Below are 18,057 nucleotides of genomic sequence, written 5' to 3'. Positions count from 1 at the left end.
GGAACTGTCTCTGGCGGAGGTCAGCGCGTTCTAAAGGGGGTAGGCACCCATTCTTCTTCCTTCAACCCTGAATAAGGTTTGGGTACGGGATCCCGGCGGTTAGAATACCGGGTCCGGCATCATGACTCGCAAAATCCTGACACTTTAGTCAAACTAAACTAACCCTACCTCTTACCCTTCCACTAACCCTACCTACCCCCCTCCCAATCCTGCAGCCTAAACCTAAACCTCCCCAGCATACTTACGTTCGGGGATTCCGGCTGTCGGGATTCTGGTGTCAGGATTCTGACAGGTGTCGTGATTCCGGCATTGGTCTTCTGACCACTGGCATCCTGTCTGTCGGGATGCCAACTACTGTACATCCCCTGAATGATACCGTACTTGTACATGTATAAGACATACAGTAAGAGCATGTTCAAGTAAAGGGGGGCTGATATAACAACGGGTGGTCTTCAGTTTGCCGGCTGTCGGGGATCCCGGCACACAGTATACAGGCGCCGGAATCCCGACAGCTGGCATACCGACACCTTTTCTCCCTCTTGGGGGTCCACGACTCCCCTGGAGGGAGAATAGATAGCATGGCGAGCTTAGCGCGCCATCGTGCCCACAGTAGAGATGAGCGGGTTCGGTTTCTTTGAATCCGAACCCGCACGAACTTCACTTTTTTTTTCACGGGTCCGAGCGACTCGGATCTTCCCGCCTTGCTCGGTTAACCCGAGCGCGCCCGAACGTCATCATGACGCTGTCTGATTCTCGCGAGACTCGGATTCTATATAAGGAGCCGCGCGTCGCCGCCATTTTCACACGTGCATTGAGATTGATAGGGAGAGGACGTGGCTGGCGTCCTCTCCATTAGAATAGATTAGAAGAGAGAGAGAGAGAGAGAGATTGTGCAGACAGAGTTTACCACAGTGACCAGTGCAGTTGTTGTTAAGTTAACTTTTATTTAATATATCCGTTCTCTGCTATATCCGTTCTCTGCCTGAAAAAAACGATACACAGCAGTCACACAGTGTGACTCAGTCTGTGTGCACTCAGCTCAGCCCAGTGTGCTGCACATCAATGTATAAAAGCTTATAATAATTGTGGGGGAGACTGGGGAGCACTGCAGGTTGTTATAGCAGGAGCCAGGAGTACATAATATTATATTAATTTAAAATTAAACAGTGCACACTTTTGCTGCAGGAGTGCCACTGCCAGTGTGACTAGTGGTGACCAGTGCCTGACCACCAGTATAGTAGTATATTGTTGTATACTATCTCTTTATCAACCAGTCTATATTAGCAGCAGACACAGTACAGTGCGGTAGTTCACGGCTGTGGCTACCTCTGTGTCGGCAGTCGGCACTCGGCAGGCAGTCCGTCCATCCATAATTGTATAATTATATACCACCTAACCGTGGTATTTTTTTTTCTTTCTTTATACCGTCGTCATAGTCATACTAGTTGTTACGAGTATACTACTATCTCTTTATCAACCAGTGTACAGTGCGGTAGTTCACGGCTGTGGCTACCTCTGTGTCGGCAGTCGGCAGGCAGTCCGTCCATCCATAATTGTATTATTATAATATATACCACCTAACCGTGGGTTTTTTTTCATTCTTTATACCGTCATAGTGTCATACTAGTTGTTACGAGTATACTACTATCTCTTTATCAACCAGTGTACAGTGCGGTAGTTCACGGCTGTGGCTACCTCTGTGTCGGCAGTCGGCAGGCAGTCCGTCCATCCATAATTGTATTATAATATATACCACCTAACCGTGGTTTTTTTTTCATTCTTTATACCGTCATAGTGTCATACTAGTTGTTACGAGTATACTACTATCTCTTTATCAACCAGTGTACAGTGCGGTAGTTCACGGCTGTGGCTACCTCTGTGTCGGCAGTCGGCAGGCAGTCCGTCCATCCATAATTGTATTATAATATATACCACCTAACCGTGGTTTTTTTTTCATTCTTTATACCGTCATAGTCAGTCATACTAGTTGTTACGAGTATACTACTATCTCTTTATCAACCAGTGTACAGTGCGGTAGTTCACGGCTGTGGCTACCTCTGTGTCGGAACTCGGCAGGCAGTCCGTCCATCCATAATTGTATTACAATATATACCACCTAACCGTGGTTTTTTTATACCACCTAACCGTGGCAGTCCGTCCATAATTGTATACTAGTATCCAATCCATCCATCTCCATTGTTTACCTGAGGTGCCTTTTAGTTCTGCCTATAAAATATGGAGAACAAAAAAGTTGAGGTTCCAAAATTAGGGAAAGATCAAGATCCACTTCCACCTCGTGCTGAAGCTGCTGCCACTAGTCATGGCCGAGACGATGAAATGCCAGCAACGTCGTCTGCCAAGGCCGATGCCCAATGTCATAGTACAGAGCATGTCAAATCCAAAACACCAAATATCAGAAAAAAAAGGACTCCAAAACCTAAAATAAAATTGTCGGAGGAGAAGCGTAAACTTGCCAATATGCCATTTACCACACGGAGTGGCAAGGAACGGCTGAGGCCCTGGCCTATGTTCATGGCTAGTGGTTCAGCTTCACATGAGGATGGAAGCACTCAGCCTCTCGCTAGAAAACTGAAAAGACTCAAGCTGGCAAAAGCACCGCAAAGAACTGTGCGTTCTTTGAAATCCCAAATCCACAAGGAGAGTCCAATTGTGTCGGTTGCGATGCCTGACCTTCCCAACACTGGACGTGAAGAGCATGCGCCTTCCACTATTTGCATGCCCCCTGCAAGTGCTGGAAGGAGCACCCGCAGTCCAGTTCCTGATAGTCAGATTGAAGATGTCAGTGTTGAAGTACACCAGGATGAGGAGGATATGGGTGTTGCTGGCGCTGGGGAGGAAATTGACCAGAAGGATTCTGATGGTGAGGTGGTTTGTTTAAGTCAGGCACCCGGGGAGACACCTGTTGTCCGTGGGAGGAATATGGCCGTTGACATGCCAGGTGAAAATACCAAAAAAATCAGCTCTTCGGTGTGGAGGTATTTCACCAGAAATGCGGACAACAGGTGTCAAGCCGTGTGTTCCCTTTGTCAAGCTGTAATAAGTAGGGGTAAGGACGTTAACCACCTCGGAACATCCTCCCTTATACGTCACCTGCAGCGCATTCATAATAAGTCAGTGACAAGTTCAAAAACTTTGGGTGACAGCGGAAGCAGTCCACTGACCAGTAAATCCCTTCCTCTTGTAACCAAGCTCACGCAAACCACCCCACCAACTCCCTCAGTGTCAATTTCCTCCTTCCCCAGGAATGCCAATAGTCCTGCAGGCCATGTCACTGGCAATTCTGACGAGTCCTCTCCTGCCTGGGATTCCTCCGATGCATCCTTGCGTGTAACGCCTACTGCTGCTGGCGCTGCTGTTGTTGCCGCTGGGAGTCGATGGTCATCCCAGAGGGGAAGTCGTAAGCCCACTTGTACTACTTCCAGTTGCTTAACATTGTGTCGGCCACTAGGGTCGCTTATCTTACTCACACAGCGACCTCGGTGCAAATTTTAGGACTAAAAATAATATTGTGAGGTGTGAGGTATTCAGAATAGACTGAAAATGAGTGTAAATTATGGTTTTTGAGGTTAATAATACTTTGGGATCAAAATGACCCCCAAATTCTATGATTTAAGCTGTTTTTTAGTGTTTTTGGAAAAAAACACCCGAATCCAAAACACACCCGAATCCGACAAAAATAATTCGGTGAGGTTTTGCCAAAACGCGTTCGAACCCAAAACACGGCCGCGGAACCGAACCCAAAACCAAAACACAAAACCCGAAAAATTTCAGGCGCTCATCTCTAGCCCACAGCACAGCTGTCGGTATGCCGGCGGTTGGGATTCTGGCGCCAGTATGCTGGCCGCCGGGAGCCCGGCCGCCGGCATACCCTACTACACCCTATAACAACAACAGATAATAATTTGCCTTATTCTAGGATTTATTCTAGGGGGTATGTTTACTAAAGATCACTTTTTATCTAATTCAAATTGATTAAAATCAATCTACTGTAAGTCGATCTTGTGTCTCCAATGCTAAAACACACATTTACTAACATTTAAAATTTAATATTAAATATGACCTTTTAGCCTCTGAAACACAACATTGACTAAGCTCGATTTTCATCAATCGGAAATTGGTCAAAATTTATTAATTTACCACTAGGAGTCATTACTTGGTATCACAGATTACAATAGCACTCAGCTGTAATTCTACAACTTTTTTAGACTAGGGTCATTAAAGCCATAGTAATATGCTTTGGGAATAGCCGGGCCCAATGCCTAGGTGATATCCTATATCTGGGATATAGGAAATACGAGTAAGCATAGTCATCAACACTGTGAGAACAGCAGTCAGTCACCTTTGCAGGAGTCTAAAGGGGTGGATGTACTATGCAGTGAAAAGAGTGGAGAAGTGAGCCAGTGGAGAAATTGCCCATGGCAATCAATCAGCATTAAAGTAACCTTTGCATACTATAAAATTATACAGAGCTGCTGATTGGTTGCCATGGGCAACTTCTCCACTGGCTCACTTCTCCACTCTTTTCACTGCTTAGTACATCTCCCCCTAAAGCTGGGTACACACTGGAGTGATATTGCCCAGATATGTTCTTTCCGGCTGTTGCATGTAATACTCCCGCAGTCACATGTGATATTGTCCATGCTGCATAGCCATTCAGATAATATTGCATGCGGCACCATGCAGCACACATCAGCATGATGTAATGAAAAATGGAACGGTCCCAAGTTCTGTCCTTCATTACACCATTCTGATGTGTACCGCAGATATGATATGTAGGCCTGTCAGCCACCATCACTCCAGTGTGTACCCAGCGTAACAATGTGTGTGGCAGAGGATGGAACTACTGTGGGCCTCATTTACAGCTAACATCAACCCCAGGTGTAAATGTACACCTAGTCAGCCATGTTGTACTACAAAGGGTGCAAATGCATTTTTATTCTGCATACAATAAAGTTACTAGAGTCAAATATTTGCAGCTAAATCTAAATGAGACACTGTGGAGTGCAGCTGGCAGCAGAAATGGTGACTGCAGATACATGGGCATTCTTCCATGTGACTAATCCCACCCCTTAATATACAGTATAAGTACATTAATTACAAAGAAATATTTAATAAACTTTAAGTGAGTAAATAAAGTCAATCCAGACTATGACCATTCACTCGGGTTTGGGTCGACACAATTTAGGTCGACCACTATTGGTCGACATGCATTAGGTTGAGGTCACTAGGTTGACATGGTCATTAGGTCAACGGGTCAAAAGGTCAACATGAGTTTTTTTACTTTTTTCGGTGTCGTTTTCTTTGTAAAGTGATGGGGAACCCCAGTTAGTGCACCATGTCCCCTGGCATGGCTCGCTTTGCTGGCCATGCTTCGGGCAAAGTGCCTCGCTGCACTCGGCACACGATAACGTTCCCAATTGTAGTCCACGTGGATCGTAAAGTATGAAAAAGTTAAAAAAATAATTTTTTAAACTCATATCGACCTTTTGAACTGTTGACCTAGTACATGTCGACCTAATGACCATGTCGACCTAGTGACCCTGTTGACCTAATGCATGTCGACCAATAGTGGTCAACCTAATGACTGTCGACCTAAGTGGTGTCAACTTAATGACCATAACCCATTCACTCACACCAATCACATCCACAGCTGACTACTATCAAATAATTTATAGAAATATAGTCCATTTTCATTAAAATGTTGGTTGCTAGTATATATAATCTATATATATCAGGTTCGAATGTGGTATACGAGGAATGGGTTTGAGCGGAGGTGGCAGAGGCTACTGAAGGAAGATGTGGAGGCTGGATATAGTTCCTTCTCATGGACTCCCAGGGTAGAAGGATAGTAATACTATGACAACTGGATAAGAAATATACGTTATAGTAAGAACTTACCATTGATAATGGTATTTCTCCTAAGTCCGCAGGATCCACAGGATAACAATGGGATATGATGGAGCGACAGCGGATGGGCACCAATCGATCAAAGCTTTCTGGCCTCCCAGGATGCAACGGGCCTGTCCATATATCCCCACCCACTGGCTCAGGCAAATCAGTTGTATTCCAAAGCACAAGGCAGAAGCATTATGTAGAGCCTAATCAGGCGAGAAGAACACACATGCACACCCTTCCGTACAAGAAGGAAGAGGTTAGTGAGTAGATGGATCCTCAAATCAGGTGCGTCAGGTTGGGATCCTTGTGGATCCTGTGGACTTAGGAGAAATACAGTTATCATCGGTAAGTTCTTATCATAACGTATATTTCTCCGGCAGGGTCCACAGGTTATCCACAGGCTAACAATGGGATTTCCCAAAACAATTTAGTGGTGGGGATGTTCCTGGTTGGACAGAAGAACCCTTCGCCCGAATTCAGCATCATGAGAGGCAAAGGTATCCAAGGCATAATGTCTAATGAATTTGTTAATGGAAGACCATGTTGCTGCCTTACATATCTGTTCGGCTGAAGCACCATGTTGTGCTGCCGATGAAGGACCTACCTTATGAGTAGAGTGACCAGAGACATTAGCCGGAGCAGGAAGATCAGCTTGAGAATATGCTTCTGAAATTATCATCCGAAGCCATCTTGCCAGCGTCTGTTTACTAGCAGGCCATCCTCTCTTGTGAAATCCGCAGAGAATGAAGAGAGAATCTGTCTTTCTGATAGCACTGGTACGATCCACGTAGATCCTTAATGCACGGATTACGTCCAGCAATGCATCTCCCGCAGAAAGGTGGAATTTAGACACCACCTTGGGAAGATACCCAGATCTAGTTCTAAGAACTGCTCTATCTGGATAAAAAAACAGAAATGGGGAACGACATGACAGCGCCCCTAAATCTGATACTCTTCTAGCTGATGCCATAGTCAGTAGAAAGAGCACTTTAGCTGTCAACCATTTAAGATCCACTCTATTAAGTGGTTCAAATGGGGCAACTTGAAGAGCTTTCAGGACTAAACATAAGTCCCACAGCACTGAAGGCGGAACAAATGGAGGCTGAATGCACAGCATTCCCTGGAAAAAAGTACGCACATCCTGTAAGTTGGCAATTTTCTTTTGGAACCATACAGTCAATGCCAATACTTGCACTCTCAAGGAAGCCACCTTCAAACCTTTATCCATTACTGCTTGAAGGAATGCTAAGGCCCTGGAAACTCTGAAAGCCTTAGGGTCCACCTTTCTTTCCCTGCACCAATGAATATAGGTTTGCCATATTCGGTGATAGATCCGAGCTGAGGCAGGTTTCCTTGCTCTGAGCATTGTTTAAATTACCTGTTGTGAGAATCTTCTTGACTTCAGGATAGAGGTTTCAAGAGCCACGCCGTCAAAGACAGTCGATCCAGATGTCTGTGATAAAAAGGACCCTGCATCAGTAGGTCTGGACGTTGAGGGAGTCGAAATGGAGCATTTATCAACATTCTCTGCAGATCCGTATACCAATGCCTTCTGGGCCAAGCCGGAGCTATTAGTATCACGGCACCCTTTCTGTGCTTCATTTTCCTCTCTACCCTGGGTAACAGGGTGATTGGAGGAAACACATAAGCTAGATGAAAGTCCCATCTCACTGACAAGGCGTCCACAATGATTGCTCTGGAATCCTTTGTTCTTGACCCGTATGCGGCCACTTAGTTGTTCAGATGGGACGCCATGAGATCTATCTCTGGCAACCCCCATTTGTCCACCAGAGTCTGGAAGACATCTGGATGTAGAGCCCATTCGCTTGCTTAAATGGTGTGTCAACTGAGATAGTCTGCCTCCCAGTTTAGGACTCCCGGAATGGACACTGCGGACAAAGCTGGATGATGAAGTTCTGCCCACTTTATTTATGTGACTTACCTCCTTCATTGCTTTTTGGATGCGAGTTCCTCCCTGATGGTTGAGGTACACTACTGCCGTTGCATTGTCCGAGTGGATCTGGACTGGTTTTCCATGAAGAATGTCCTTTGCCTGGATCATGTATACGGTCCGAAGTTCCAACACATTTATTGGCAGGCAACTTTCTTCTTTGGTCCATTGTACTTGGAAGCACAACCTTCTGGACACTGCTCCCCAGCTCTGGAGACTGTCATCTTTTGTCAGAATTTCCCAATCTGATATCCAAAAGGGTCTCCCCCTGTCCAGATGGGATGTCTGTAGCCACCAGGCTAATGACCTTTTTACTTTTACCGAAAGTATCATGTTCTGTGTGTCTATTGTCTAATGTAACCCATTCCATTTGTCAAGAATCAGACACTGCAGAGGCCTCGAGTGAAATTGTGCATACTCCACCATGTCAAATGTTGACACCATCAAACCCATCACTCGCATTGCTGCATGAATGGATACCATTTGACTGTGTAGCAAGTCTTGAATTCTTGACTGTACCTTGGAAATCTTGTTCTGAGGTAAAAATACTCTCTGCAGACCTTAATCCAGTACCGCCCCCAAGTGAGTCATCCATTGTGACGGAAGTAGAGGTGATTTTGCCCAATTTATGAGCCACCCATGTCTCTGCAGACATATTATTGTCTGTTGGAGATGACATAGGAGCAATTCCTGTGACTGTGCCAGGATTAAAAGATCGTCGAGGTATGGTGGAGATCAGCTGCCATAACCACCATAATCTTGGTAAATACTCTGGGGGCTGTGGCCAACCCAAAGGGTAGAGCCTGGAACTGAAAATGCTGTTGGAGGATAGCGAACCTGAGATAACACTGATGGGACAGTGCTATAGGAACATGTAGGTAAGCATCCTGTATATCCAGGGATACCATATAATCTCCTGGCTCCATGGCCAAGATTATGGACCGTAACGTCACCATGTGAAACCGAGGTACCCAAATGTATTTGTTCAGCATTTTGAGATTGAGAATGGGCCGAAAAGATCCATTTGGCTTCTGAACCAAAAATAAGTTGGAGTAAAAACCCTGTCCTCATTGTGCAGGGGGAACTGGAATAATTACTCCTGAGTGAAGAAATTTCTGAACTGCTTCCTGCAAAGCCCTGGCCTTCGCCTCTACCCGAGATGGGCTGGTACAGAAAAACCTTTGAAGAGGTTGCTTCTTGAAGGGAAAAGCATAACCTAGAAATACTGTTTCCTGCACCAAAGCATCTGTCGAAGACTGCTGCTAAATCTGTGCAAACTGAAGTCGGACCCCCACCCTGGGATCCCCCAAGTGGAGTTCCGCACCATCAGGCTGATGGCTTGTCTTCTGATTTGGAAGCCGGTCCTCTGGTAGCCCAATGTTTTTTAGTCTTACCAGACTTATTGTATTGGGGCTTGCGATCACTCTTTCCCTTAGACCAAAAGGGCAGAAACACCAGAACTTTAGGTTTGTGTTTGTATGTGGAAGGAAACTTTACCTTTTTGCAGTCTGCTTCTGACTCCAGAATATCTGTTAATTCCTTACCAAAAAGAATATTTCCAGATAAAGATTCCAAAACCTTTTTGGATTCTGAATCCACTTTCCACGTACGTAACCATATTGCTCTATGAGCAGCTATTGTTGAAGCTGATGCCCTGGAGGCGATAGTACCCATATCTAATGCTGCTTCTTCCAAGAATATTGCAGCCTGCTTTATATGAGCTATATTTTTGTTCTCTAGTAGATACTGGAAAATCCCCCTCCAATGTATCAGCCCAGGCAACTAATGCCTTTAACATCCAAGCATAAACCATGGCTGGCCTTATGACTGCCCCAGACAGGGAAAAAATGTTTTTTAGAAACCCATCCACTCTCCTATTCATGGCATCATTTAATGATGTTGAAGGCAAAGGTAATATAGATTTTAGCACTAATCGAATCACATGCATATCTACTTTTGGAGCCACTTCCCATTTTAAACAATCCACAGCTGGAAGAGGATAACTTGAATCTCATTTCTTTGGAATTCTAAACCTCTTGTTGGGTGTAGCCCAAGCCTCTTCCATGATTTCCGTCAGCTGTTCTGACCCCAGAAACTCAGTCTTAACTGTTTTAGGACGTTTAAACACAGGTGCCTTGGATTTCAACACAGGTTCTGCTGAATCCACTAAGGAAAGAATGGCTTTCATAGTTCTATTTAACTCATCTATATCCATTGAGCTGAGACCTTCTTCCTCCTCTTCGTATGCCGAAGTAGAATTAATTCAGCTTTCATCTTCTGATGAATCCTCCTCTGCCTCATGTGTAGCCTGTGTTTTGAGAAGGGGCTGGAAATGATATACCATAGGAAGGGAGCTGCATGTAAGGGTTAATAGTGTAACCTATTCCTGGTACAGATGGAGTAGGAATTATCCATTCAGCTATACTGGATAATGTCTGTGCAAACATAGCCCAAGGTGGATCCTTCTGTACCTGACATTGTACAGGAATCTGCCTTGTATTTTGCTGAAAACTACAACAATTTGCACACAAACCATCTTGAACCAGATCATGAGAGGATAATACAATTTTGCTGTGAGTGTACCTTCCTCACCTTTGCCGCTCCTAGACATGATAAATAATCAGCACTTTCACAGTGTACTAAACAATTAGTGACTGTAATCACTTTCAAGCTTTTAAAGTGACATACAATCTGACCCTACCCATGCACCAGCATTGAGGATCAGAAAGGACAATTGACAGACAAATAAATAAATAAACAAATAAAGTCGGCAATCACACTAGCAGTCAGTCACATGTTATACATTAGTATAATTAACAATATGAGCACATCATCAACTATAAACATATCTTTAAGTATGTAGTAGAATATTTACTGATTAAAACCGCTACCGTATTCAGACGCAATGCGAGAGAAACAACAGTAAATGTATGCAGACTCATATTCAATAGACACTTATCTAACTATTCGTACTCAAAAGGTAGATAGAGATTTAGTGCTGTATAGCCCGTACTCAGTAGTGTGGGATACAGGGAGACTCACCTCGCATCCAAGATCGATCAATACGTTAGCGAACGCTGAGTGGATCCAGACGTTACTAGTGTACACTGCCGCTCCATGCACCTATAGTGAACACAGATGCTCAGTGAACACAGACGCACCGGTCCACAACTGTCTATGTTGCGACCGGGTCCCCTCGTGGCAGCGTCTGAGATGGAAGCGAAGAAACAGTTCATGGCGGAAGACTCGACAGAAACTGGTCATGAACCGGGGGGAGGGGCGACCAGGAGACCGTCTGACTCCCCCTGCTGACATCAACCTTAGGGATCACGATGCTATTCCTGGAACCTATGATCCCTAAAGCCTAGCGCTGGTGCACCCGTGGGGGCAGCCGCGTCAGCTACTGTTTGGTAGTCTCCTCCCAAAACAGTGCGGCTGTATCCATATTCCATCTAGATAAGCGGGGCCGATGCCTCACCTTCTCCCCGTGCTCCGGCCACAGCTTGGTAACGTCTGATGGACCTACTAGTATATCCGATACAGACGCCCGCTGAAACAGCACTGTACTCGTGGGTAAGCGTTGTCGTGACCCGGCAGAGAGTTGTTGGAGCGACTCTTTCTAAGGTGCGTATAGGACGCTGTTTAGAAAGATCACTCAAAAATCAGTAAGACTATTGAAAAATAAAATAGGAAAGCTTAGGGCTGCTAAGAAACCACAGCCCTCTGACCATGGTCCGGCTCCTGCCGCACCAAACAAAAAACTGATTTGCCTGAGCCAGTGGGCGGGGATATATGGACGGGCCCGTTGCATCCTGGGAGACCAGAAAGCTTTGATCGATTGGTGCCAATCTGCTGACCCGCCATCATATCCCATTGTTATCCTGTGGATAACCTGTGGACCCTACCGGAGAAATAACTGTTGCTGTGACATTCGGTAGCTTGATTACTGTAGCAAGAAGATAATAACTGCAAACAACTGGTACTTGAAGGCTGGGACTTGTAGACAATAACTGTGAAAACTGAGTATGCATTTAACCCTCAATAATTCTTGCAAGTGTACAGTATGTGTGTTAATTATTGAAGTGTGGAATCTTATATAATATATATTTATTATATCATATATTGATTTATGCTTTATGTATCTTACATCTGCAAATATATTATAATAGGCTTACAAATTAGGTTGGCTCATAGCTAAAGGGGCAGAGATTAGCACTAGTCCAATCACACAGCAATGTACATTATATGAACATTCCTATACATATGCATGTGATTGGCTCATTTGGGTTTAGGAATTATATATCTACTTGTCCAAGAGATATGTCAAGGTAAAGTGTAATTATACTTTACAGAGATATATAATCCTGGCTCATTGACTATGTGGGTATGAATATAGCTACTGAAAACAATTACTGTCCAAGCAATACATCTGTGCACATGGTAAATATACTTTATGCAGGGATGTATCCTTCTGGCTCATTTGATATATCAATGCTCTATACCTTAGGGGTATAAATATATTGTCCAACTTTGCAGAGCCTTATATAATATATGCAGATTTGTATGATTTAGAGATTCCAAAAAAAATGAGTTTGAACCATGGAATAATAGCTCTATTTCAATAACACTTTATTCTAGGTATACAAAATACAAGATATGAAAAACACAATGATAATAAATCCTATAATTATTATTAACTGCAGTACATATTAAACAAACACAAACAATATTACAAACTTAAACAATTAACACACATACTGTACACTTGCAAGAATTATTGAGGGTTAAATGCATAGCTACCTTCTTCTGATGTCTTAGGATCCTTTCCTTGTCTCTTTCCCTCTGCACTAACTAAAGACTGCTCCAAACCCTGTCTTATATCCCAACTTTAACAATCCCAATTTACATATTCAAAGGTGTTGTAAAACATATCAGATAATTTGTTCAACAGTGACGAGCAGGGGGTGAATTCTGGAGTCATAGCGTCTGATATTTGTTTGTCTATCAAGGTTTTCCTTTGGTTATTTTGGAGTGTAAATACTGCTAGTGTTCATCAACATTTGAGACTTCGTTAATTCAATTGATCCTAGGAGTCATTGTCTCAAAGCAGAAGGCCGAATAACATACATTGCTCAGGATATGCAGATTCCTGATTGTAGTCTTAGGCACTTCCTTGCGCATGCCATTACCTGTGTGCCTTTGAAGTGACCTAAACCAAGTGGCTTGCTGATTTTATCTATCAGAATCAAATTATTCATTTGCTACAGACATATATCTGTATGCAGACATTGCATTACATTATTCCCTACTATGCCTATACACACAAAAGCATACACATATATACCATCTAACTAGATCGATACTTCCTATGCATGTTCACTATGGTTACATCGCCTATTTATAATGAATTATATTTTGATTCAGACAACATCCATTGCCCTAATATTATATTGAGTGCGGACAATTACCTATATGTCAACAGTCGCCCCCTTGTGGCCATGAGAAATTATTTTGATTGGCCACACATTAAACTAGCGTAATTGCTTCCAAATACATTTCAAAATTTCTTCAAAACATAACTTTTGTTGTAACCATAATATATACCATAAGTGTAATAATAATAACCATTATGATTTTAAAAATCTCAAAAAATTCTTAGCTTACCTAACCTTATTCTACTTTTACTTTTAACTAAAGCAGACAAGACTGAGGTTTTTATTCAGTATTCATGAGGAAAACTAATTTCTACAGACATTTGGAATACCATAGCCCAATTGTAGACCTTTTTTCTGTATCTGGATCAGTACGTTTGGACATTTTTGCTGTTCTTGGCTGTAGCAATTTATTGGGATAAGACTGTCATCTGCGTGATTTGCTTGCAATTGGAGACGCCTTGCGTTTGCATTATGGAGGCAGTTGAAGTAGAATTCTTCATAGCAGCTGCTCCTTTGCTTGCCATTTCGCTGTTTGACGCAGAGGGCTGTGTATTTTGCGTACTATGATCTTGAGTTTGCAACTCAGTACTTGTGATGACCCTCGGTAATAGTAATAGTCTTTATACAGTCTTTAGCAGTTCTGTTTCCTTTGCGTTTATCCAATGCCGCAGTTGTGACCAGTGTCCATATTGCTTTGCACAAAACAGGTTGTGATTTTGAATAGAACAGTCATATATGAAAGTCTTTTTTTTTTTTTTTTCTTTCTTTCTTTCTTTCTTTCTTTCTTTCTTTCCTTGCTTGTTAATAGTAGGTCTTAATTGTCTTCGGGCAATAGTACCACAAATGGCAGTTGGACAATATATTTATACCCCTAAGGTATAGAGCATTGATATATCAAATGAGCCAGAAGGATACATCCCTGCATAAAGTATATTTACCATGTGCACAGATGTATTGCTTGGACAGTAATTGTTTTCAGTAGCTATATTCATACCCACATAGTCAATGAGCCAGGATTATATATCTCTGTAAAGTATAATTACACTTTACCTTAACATATCTCTTGGACAAGTAGATATATAATTCCTAAACCCAAATGAGCCAATCACATGCATATGTATAGGAATGTTCATATAATGTACATTGCTGTGTGATTGGACTAGTGCTAATCTCTGCCCCTTTAGCTATGAGCCAACCTAATTTGTAAGCCTATTATAATATATTTGCAGATGTAAGATACATAAAGCATAAATCAATATATGATATAATAAATATATATTATATAAGATTCCACACTTCAATAATTGGCACCCCAGATGGGACCATGGAATAATTTGGTATCTATTTTAAACTAACATAATATCTATTAGGAAGCAGCACCAATGGCTATAAGCCTGCTGGCAAAGTACAAGATCACAGTGGAATAGGTTACAAATGAGAATAAAGAATTTAAAGGCCTAGAATAGAAAATGTGCACAGTGGAAATTAGTATTTCCAAATAAATGTATAAATGTACCAGGTATTAGAGTTTAACCTTAAGACACCGGTCAATCTTAAGGAGAGGATACCTTCAGTACTAAAAACAAAGAATATATAAATTTAGCATTGTAATGTTAAATATGCAAAAAGTTGCAGCAGCATTAGGAAAAATGCGCAGAACTGCGGATTTAGAAGCCAAACAGAAATGTAAAGAAGGATCAGGTTCACGTCTTCGTAAGGCGTGCCTGACCATTAATGCAAAAATGCATTCATTATTTAAGTCCCTTAAACAGAAAAATAAACAGAAAAAGTTTGGGGCAGAAGCAAAAAGCCTGGCAGATTGTAAGCAAACTGTCATGACCTCTCAGGAGGAGATAAAAGAAAGTACAAGGGAGAACATTGTAGATGTAGGTGAGACTCAGGACAGCATTGTCCATGTGCAGCACACAGAGTCTGCTATGGTCACACAGACCACCAGCAGAACAGCCTCTGTGGTAAAGGAAGAAAGTAGCAATGTGCCGGATGTGTCTATCATCAGACAGCACATTAATGTAAAGGAGGTAGCAGCAATAGGAGATGTCCCCTATACTGTTTCTACTAAAGGGGAAGATTATTGTAACTCAGATTATGAGTATTCTGCTGAATACACTCTCAGAGTTCCCAATGTAAATGAAGAATTTGTTATGCCCTTAGGCAAAGGTGAATTGTCAGCAGATTTAAACACTGATAGCAGCAGTACAGTGCACACAGGGGTGGAGAAGTTCCCCATGGTGAAAACTCCCATGGCAACCAGAGTTGCAAACCTTGAAATGTATTTACCTGGAAACATGTTTAAAGGGGAAATCCATGAAATTAATTCAGGAATGCATGTTTACAAACAAGGTTCCCAAACTTTTGTAACCCCCACACAACACTCAGAGACATCTAGTGATGGTGCAAATGTTTGCATGCTCTCAGAGAGACCACATGCAGAGTGTCATTCTGCAAACCACACACCAATTAACAATGACAAAAAGGATCACCAGGATGAAAATGTTTTTATGCCCTGGTGCCATAACCATTTTATTACAGGTGTGGAAAGACAGAAAGCCCTGGGACCTGCAATACATATTTGGCAAAGTCTAACAAGTTTCTCTCCCCACAAAAGTAGGTTTTTTCAGAAGCTCCAAGATTCTTCCAGACTAAGGAGCCATGCCAAGCAGCAAACGCTATGGTTGAAGACAGTCTGGGCCCAGGCTACGTCACAAGGGAGTATGGTCACAAGTGAATACGGTAGTATCATTCCTTTACTTGTTAGATCCAATGTAGCCATTGTTTGCTTTGATGTTCAAACAGCCACAGTTTCCAAATTAAACCAGCATCATATCTGCAGCGACAATTGTGCTGTCATTGACACACAATGTGACAGGAAAGATTGGCACAGGCCAGAAACAATTGTTTGTTTGTTTGTTCTTCAATCTTTAAAGACACATTTGTAAATTCTGTACCTGATAACATGCAGCAGATAGGACAGAATGCATAGCAAGCTATGTTAAATCACTGTATAAATATCTGTGATATTCATTGTATGTATTTTTGTTTGATTCATAGTAATCCTGGCAACCTGTATACAGAATGGTGCAAGACTCCAAAAAGACTCCAATTTACAAGGCAAAAGGTCTTCATTAACCCTTTCATCGCTGCTATCCAGCAAAATCTACATAGCATCCCTAAAGACTGATATATGGACAAATCCTCAAGGAGTTTTCCAGGTTCACAAGAAAGGGGAATGTTTTCATTAACCTTTTCATCACAAGTAATCATTACTTGTCTTTCAAACTACATGTACATTCCCACAACAGTGTACAGCACCTCTCATCACTGTGATTATACAGAACTGTCTCATCCCTTCATATACCTTAATCAAATATATATGTAAACATTTGTCTGATATATATATATATATATATATATATATATATATATATATATATATTGATATCATTGTATTATATACCTTGTAAATATTTTATGTTTTTTTTTATATTACACAGTAGATACTACCTATGCTTCCTTCGTAAAAGCTTCAAAAGTAATTAAATATCTAAAACAGGATGGTATACCACGTTTTAACAAATTGGGGCAAGATTATTAAGTGGGATGAATAATTCTCTTAATAAAGACTGTAACAAGTCAAAGGGAATTATTTGTAGCGTAACAGGGTCAACTGTATATGCACATGGCTGCATATAAAATAATATTGGATGGAATTAGATATATTTAAAGCCATTCCTAAATGATATTTAAATATCTGTTTGAAGCAAAGTTATATTCATTTATTGTATTGATAGGCTGTTGCTATAGACATGTCAAATCATTTTATATAGCATTATTAGTTCAAATATAGGTAGGATAGGAAACGCCTTTATATGGGTTAAACTAATATAAGGTTATTTAAGATTGAGATGTATAAATAGGTACAAGGTAGAATAAGGAGATTTAAGACTGCATGGTAATTTATTCAGTGAGGAAATACAGTAAACAGAGTAGGTGTACTACTCACAGCCATTTGTGGTACTATTGCCCGAAGACAATTAAGACCTACTATTAACAAGCAAGGAAAGAAAGAAAGAAAGAAAGAAAGAAAGAAAGAAAGAAAGAAAGAAAGAAAGAAAGAAAGAAAGAAAGAAAGAAAGAAAGAAAGAAAGAAAAAAAGACTTTCATATATGACTGTTCTATTCAAAATCACAACCTGTTTTGTGCAAAGCAATATGGACACTGGTCACAACTGCGGCATTGGATAAACGCAAAGGAAACAGAACTGCTAAAGACTGTATAAAGACTATTACTATTACCGAGGGTCATCACAAGTACTGAGTTGCAAACTCAAGATCATAGTACGCAAAATACACAGCCCTCTGCGTCAAACAGCAAAATGGCAAGAAAAGGAGCAGCTGCTATGAAGAATTCTACTTCAACTGCCTCCATAATGCAAACGCAAGGCGTCTCCAATTGCAAGCAAATCACGCAGATGACAGTCTTATCCCAATAAATTGCTACAGCCAAGAACAGCAAAAATGTCCAAACGTACTGATCCAGATACAGAAAAAAGGTCTACAATTGGGCTATGGTATTCCAAATGTCTGTAGAAATTAGTTTTCCTCATGAATACTGAATAAAAACCTCAGTCTTGTCTGCTTTAGTTAAAAGTAAAAGTAGAATAAGGTTAGGTAAGCTAAGAATTTTTTGAGATTTTTAAAATCATAATGGTTATTATTATTACACTTATGGTATATA

The sequence above is a fragment of the Pseudophryne corroboree genome, chromosome 1 (genome assembly GCF_028390025.1).
Source record: "Pseudophryne corroboree isolate aPseCor3 chromosome 1, aPseCor3.hap2, whole genome shotgun sequence".
NCBI classification, from domain to species: Eukaryota; Metazoa; Chordata; class Amphibia; order Anura; family Myobatrachidae; genus Pseudophryne; species Pseudophryne corroboree.
Note: the sequence above shows the minus strand (reverse complement) of the source record.